The sequence below is a fragment of the Gigantopelta aegis genome, unplaced genomic scaffold, assembly GCF_016097555.1.
Source record: "Gigantopelta aegis isolate Gae_Host unplaced genomic scaffold, Gae_host_genome ctg3829_pilon_pilon, whole genome shotgun sequence".
NCBI lineage: Eukaryota > Metazoa > Mollusca > Gastropoda > Neomphalida > Peltospiridae > Gigantopelta > Gigantopelta aegis.
In genome coordinates this window covers 31,993-39,448 of record NW_024533535.1, presented here as the reverse complement: position 1 = coordinate 39,448, position 7,456 = coordinate 31,993, and the positions used below count along the sequence as shown (strand labels likewise).

The window sequence follows — 7,456 nt, the reverse complement described above, 5'->3', positions numbered from 1 at the left end:
ACTATGACCTGAGAAACTTTTTTCACATGTAGTTAACCAATAAATGATTTTTAGAATTGACACAAAAAAAGTAGAATGGATTGATATAGTTGGTACACTTTGTACTGATGACGGACACGACGATGTGTGTTGAGTTAGATTTTAGACAAATGTACAATTACAGTCTGGACCAGTGATAGGTTTGTCACCATGTGATGAGAACGGATATGATAAGTCAATAAGGTTATGATAAGTACTAGTCATTATGAACAGATTCACTCGAGGACCATGGAGGAATTCCTTCTTTTGAGGAACAGGATTGTTGAGAAGATGTAATAGTAATACAGTTGGAGTTAGTACATGTTCTTCTTACAGTCAAGTATAAGAAAACACACCTTAGAAACAATGCCTTAGGTACAGACTCTAGCATCTCCCAGTATACCCCTGTGGGCGGAGGCAACCTATAATAAGAAAGACACCGGCCATTATAATTATTCCCTCACTTCTGTCTATAATTATTAATATTATAATTATTCCCTCTCATTGATATTTTAATTACTTGCACTCCTTATGCTACTGTAATAAAGTTATCTTTGCTGTATTTAACGGAATCTTGTGCTTTATCTTGGTTTGTAATTACTTTGGAGCTTTATAGTTATAGATTAATTACTTGTCTTGACCTTAACTGTTCGTATTCAATCAAGTATCAATTATTTCTGGAAGTCTTTGTGTTTCTTGTATCTTGTATCACTACTGTATTTACTGTAGGTGTATTGGTATTTATACGTTTTTGCATTTAAAAAATTTTTTAACAGTTTGTTATAGGGTGGGTCACAGTAGTTACACACAAACATGTTCCTGAGTCTATTCCATCGCCTTTTGAAAGTAGGTAATACTGAACACAAAAACAAAATAATTGTGTTGATTGGGTTAATCAATTGTTCATACTTTGAATTGCACAGAATTTAGTTTACAAACAACTACCAAAAGATGAAAAGGGTAAAAACACACATACCCAAAAAACAGATTCATAAAAGACATAAAGCTAAAGAGAGAGTTAATCCAATTTACAACCAACAATTTTCAATAGACAACATAAAGAATTCACGTCTTATAATAAAAAAGGACATGTATAAAATTCTCAACAAAATACTAGAAAATTGTTCATGCAAGCTTATTGCTCAATGTGTCATGTGTGCGTACACATGTATTCATGTACATGTATGGATGCAAACTTTACATTACAGTAGGTAAGCACATACATTTTCTCATATGTGAATTAAATGTCACCATGGCCAGTTGAATGAAGGTAAGAAAGGGCTATTAATTAGGAACAAGAAAGAAATGAATGGAATTAATACAAACAGAGAGTGTAGATAAAAAAAGACAGAAGACCAACCAAGATATTTGAAGGAGTAAGATATTACATTGATATCAAAATATGAAGTATTGTTATGCTAATGTTATATAATTTAAAAAACCAATGTTAGTTTTGTTAAGGACATTATCAATGCAATCATCCAATTATTAAAGTAATTTATGCCTTAATTCATTGTATGGATTTGTTTAAAAGTTACTTTAAGCGAAATACAGATTCAGTAAATATTGTTTAATCAACAAAATATATAATATTCTAGTAGATCAGACTCATATACTGAATAGTCTACATTTTCCTAGTAACTAATCCTTGGTCATTCTCTGTGTAGAAGACAAGGGTAATTAGTACTCACTTGTCTATTTATTAAGAAGTAGAGTTTGAAGATAAGAAAAAAACCCTAAGCAGTGATGCAACACTTATGCTTAGGTGTATAGGGCTAAGATTTTGGGATGTATCTTTATATGCCTCCCATTACATAAGTTGTGTCAAGACTGGACTGAAATACAGGACTGGATTTTACTTTAATTATGTACATGGATAAAAATTGCTAAAGGTTGTGGATAGTGTTGCATAGGTTCACAACACAAACCTATATATTGTTCTGTGCTTTCATTTTTAATGAAGTATATGTAAGTTTACACAGTCTGGACAGTAAGAGGGTTTGTCACCAGTGTGAGTATATGACATTTTTACATGCATATATTTAACACTTTAAAACTATATTGTTTCTAGTATTGTATCTTTGGGTAGGGTATCCCTAAAAGCATAGGAGTAGGAAAGAGGAGGTGGGGGGGGGGGGGCTAAGCCTCCTGATTTACACTCAAGACTGTGTACACAATAACCTCTTGATGTTTACTTATATAACGCAACTAAATATAAGGTCAGCTACCCAACTTAATCTTCATTCTTACCCCTTGCCTGAAAGTGTACAAATGAGCTAAGAAATTGGTGTTATTTTATGCATAGTCCAGAAACAAGATCATAACCTCAATATCAACACCAGTTGACCCATTTCTTATACCAGACTTGTCAAAGTGTATCTGATCACTCTTGTACTTAAGGTTATACATATAGCAATTAAAAGAATTATGAATGTAGCTTGAGAGTGACCATTCTGAGGGTGAGCAAATTGACTAATATGACTAATTACTTTATTTCATCCATTCAAAAATCTGCCTTTGACATTATTAATTTGTTAAATCCTACTTCTTTTAGCTACTATTGTGACTGATTGTTATAGTATAGATGACATTTACCAATTGTTTGATATTTAAAAAGTATTCCAAGTTAAAGTTTATTCAACAATACATAAACTATAGTCTATAATGACAAAGAAAATTACACAGTTTGATGTTTCTTTTAACGGCTCAGATGATTCTTAATCAGTGGTGCTGACTGATACTACAATTTGAAATCAATAAATGTTTTTTTTTTTTTTTTTTTTATTTTTTTTTTTTTTTTTTTTTTTTTTTTTTTTTCTTGCAATAACAAACGATTTTTATAAATAGAATTAATACAGACAAATGAAAACAATAGTACAAGGCAAATAGCTTCTCAATAAAATAGTTTAATTATCTATTGTCATTAATCAAGAGAGATAAGAAGATACAGTTAACTTATCTGAAGCTTGCAACTATAATTATTATTTGACACATGATCATGAATAAGGTTTACATGTTGGATTTTAAAATATTAAAATACAATTAGTATAATAAAATAATTTACCTGTAAAATGTACCATTGGTCAATTCACTGGAATATATTAGAAGACTACTACAGTCTATATATATAATAAGATATATACAAATAAATACTATAGAAATAGTCTAACCTATTGTAGTTCCTGAAACTTGAGATGTAATGTTAGATGTCAATTTGGCTATCATTTTTTCAATTGATGTATAATTACTATAGAATAAGGCAGAAACCATCACATACAATAAGCACAGACAGACATAGTGTTTCTTCCTAGCCATCTTGTAAAATCAGTCAAATGATGCACCTACAATAATGTACAAACGTTAATGTATTCTCCTTATACATAATATAGTTTTAGCTATTCTAAACCAGTTATATATTGATTTATTTAAGTGATTTGTATACATAGTCTTATAATTAACTTAATAAAAATATTTTTTAAAAAATTAACACACACTTAGGCACTGCCATGAAACAAGTATTAGTAAAGACCTTGTGGCTTTGTCAAATGAAAGATGGTCAATTATGTACTTCAACAAATGATTTCTCAGAATAGACGAATATATGATGGTAAAAAGAACTGTCCTAAATACATATGTATTATAAATCCCATAGTGATAGCTCTTATGTACAGCCCAGCATCCATGAAATTTATTTTGTCTAACATTAGATAATAATAAATAATAACTAGATAATATAATGTTATTATATTTTATGAACATTAATTTTAGCTATAATAATATTATTAACCAATATTACAACAAATATTTCATGTCATATTCTTATATTATAGCTAGACAAACTATGACATCTAGTAATCTAGATTTAAGGTGTATGTCTTAACATACTGTTAAACAAGTATATAAATCCAAAGTACATATTGTCATATACTTCAGCAATATACAAGGTAGTTCATTTAACATAACTAAAACAATATTTCATATGTTAGACATTTAGTTCTTCTTTTTTCTATTTTTTTTTGTGGCTCTCTTCCCAGCATTGATCTGGTCATGGAACAAATCATTGATCCATTTAACAAAGTCTTAACAGAGTCATAAATTAAAAAAAAAGAACTAAAAAAAGAACTGTCTTAAATGAATATGTATTATAAATCCATACTGATAGCTCTTCTGCACAATTAATGTATTAATGGTTATGCAGCAATTATTATGTTATCAAATAGCAGTATACATAAGCAATACAGTATGTATTGGTATACATAATAATTCTTATATTTAACAAATGACATATTCTCATACATTTACTAGTATCTTGTGTGTATTATATGCAACTAAATTAACTATATATTTACAACATAGTTTACAGTGCACTGTTCATTCTCATCCTTTTTTCCTATTTACTAGTGTATACAGATGAGGTTTTATATAATAGCCTTGTAATAAAATTAAACTAATCAATTTATAACTTAAATGATGTTTTCCACAGAATCTATCGATTGTCGCTATATATGGAATTTTATTGAGACAGCCTCCTAACCTCATGTCATGTATGCCCTTTCTATGAAATCAATACTATTGAACTAGATGAATGGTCAATTCCATAGTAATTAGTAATCAAAATACCCATTTCCTATTGATGTTTTGTAATAATAAATGAAATTGAGGCAATGTGTATCATCCAAGTGACTATACAGTTAATTAAAACAACCAATTTATCGCAAACAGTGTGTGTTGTGTTATTCTCTAAAAAAGCAACATTTCTTACTATATAGTATTATTAAAAATATGCTTGAAATATATGTGAAATGACATAATTTAGCTAGCTATTTATAGAAGAGGATATGTATATGCATTAAGAAACAAAAGTTAACATCTTCAGGTAACTAACAATGGTGTGTACAAACATATAGTTGTACATGTGCAAGCAACTTGTCTTTGATGAGTCAAAAGAATGAATGTCTAATATAATAACATAATCTTATTTTATTAACAGATACTACATTCAAGAGATGAATGCTAGCTTAATATAAGGTTTATACTAACATTATATACCAGATTATAAAATAAAAAGTTTCTATTCGTAGTGTGCTAAATTATTCTGCAGAATAATATAACAACATATGTACAATTAAGGTATGTATACATGCTTTCATACATACACACATTAATACGATTTTATGTTAAGAAATATTAATTCTAATGGAGTATCATGAATGACATATTCATGACGTTTATCTGAAATATTAATTAAACTAGACCATACTAATTTAGATCATTATATTCTAGACAATGATAAGGCTCAATTTCTAATATATATATATAGTACACTCTATTAATGAGATAATACTTTCACAAGGAGTTTATCAGAATATTATTTAAGGCCAATGAAGTAAATTAAAAATGAAGTCATATTAGTTTATATATTGGTAAAAAAACATTTAGACAAATGTAGATACATCAGTAAAAATCATGTGTCTATCAGCATAACTACATCAAGGATCCATGCATAGCCTATATATTGATCTCAATAACATGGCAAGAACTATACAAGTACAGTACAATATTTATTAAACTTAAAATAATAGATACAACAAAGTGAATATCACTTATTTAACATTGGTCTACAGTAATGTTTTGTGTAACCCAGTCTCATTCCTAAATGAAGATATCAAATTCATTTTTGGCTAGAGCATAGATCTATTGCTAGAGGTATAGTTTAGCACAAGTTATATATATATGTACATGTGTATGGGTAAGTCTCACCTTTAAAATAATAGCTAGATTGGAAATGAGCTATAAGGAGAAGCAGTGGAGTCATACAAGGAAATGAACTGCAAATATTACAAATTACACATGAAGTAATCATTGCTACTCAAACTTCCCCGCAGCACACGCCTTGCTAATTATTTGCCACACCTTTTCTCTGTTATACACAAAAAAACGAATACAACCTTGCTATAATATTACAAGCATGTGTGTATTCTAGATCTTCATAGACTTAACACGTGACAATTCAACAAAGCTATTCATTGCAAGCACTACTACTTGTCCCTAAGAGCAAACTCTATTGTATAAATATAAAAAGCAATTGTAAAACTTTGTCAAGGCATTGCTTCTGGCCTATCGGCTAAGATGTAGTAGTTATAAACTGTTCTTTTGAGTTTAATGGCTTGAATGGGGTAATGTATCCTCAAGCTATAAACCCATTCTTTTAAACTAGGAGTGGTGTGCGAAGCTTGCTTCCCTCACTCCACGGGTTGCCCTGGTATTGCAGTACATCCAGGTGTGGCCCATTTCTCCTTTATAGGGGAATATTTTTCAGGTAACAATAATGAAAATTTAAACAAATCTTAAAGTTGGATGAACATAGACTTTTTAGCTAAGTACTTTCTATAAAACCCAATCATGGCTAACAAAACTTAATGCATTATTAGTTTGCTCCACCCTTTTTTTTCTCGTACTTAAAGCATCAAATAGAGTTTAGCTCTTCATACATACATATGACTTAAGTGTTGTTGCAGCATTGGCATTATAACTAAAATGTAGTGCTTTCTATATACATCTATCAGTAGATTATATCGTCTCAAATACCACCATTTAAGATCACTTTCAGCAGAACAAGGATAGCTATAATATACACCATAAGTCAAAATATTGCCCCATAAAAGGCAATGTATTCCTACATAAAATCATATTTACTTGATGAGGTATCAACACATAATTGTACATTGTTTCATTTAAATTTAATAGTCTCAAGATCTATGAATTTATATCTTACACAACTTAATAATTTATTGATGGTGTTACAAATTTTAAAATCCAGAAATCATTCAGCCTGAATTTCACAATAGCTTGGTGATAAAACCAATCACATACTGTAAGTTTAAGGCTGGGAAGAGAGAGAGAGAGAGAGGAAGGAATACTTAAAACATCATTAACATTTTCAAGATCACAGGGTCAAGATGAAACATGCATGTGTTTAGGAAATAAGATGAGTGTTTAAACACAGCTAAGAAATTTAATGTTTTTTATGACAACTGAGTCATTATTTCGAATAAACTGCACATAATGTCTTGACTTTTTAACTCTTGGTAACAAAAAGGGGTATCCCAGAATATTTTTTGCTTATTTTATGAATAGAGATAACAAATTTAAAGAGATTTAGATAGAATCATAAATGTAAGGTTATTATATCAACAGCAACAAAACAACAACAACACAACAACAACCAATAATAATGATGATAATATTAACACTTATCTATAAAGGTATGCACATCTTGGTATCCAATAATTCATTTCTTATTTGGACTGGCCATAGATATGCTCAGCAAATGTATACACAATATAATATTGTATAGCAGACCTTTGTAAAACTCCAAGATCTGATAATTAAAATCATATTTTAAGACTACAAAAAAACATTTAGTAAGTGTTTTATA

The 7,456-nt window shown here is 29.4% G+C and overlaps 1 non-coding gene across 1 annotated transcript; it reads left to right on the top strand.

Annotated features, from left to right (window-relative positions):
* Window positions 1-6,123: 6,123 nt before the first annotated feature.
* On the top strand, window positions 6,124-6,314 carry LOC121392438. Its single transcript, XR_005960493.1, has one exon. It is a non-coding gene; the product is annotated as a U2 spliceosomal RNA (small nuclear RNA).
* The last annotated feature ends 1,142 nt before the right edge of the window (window positions 6,315-7,456 follow it).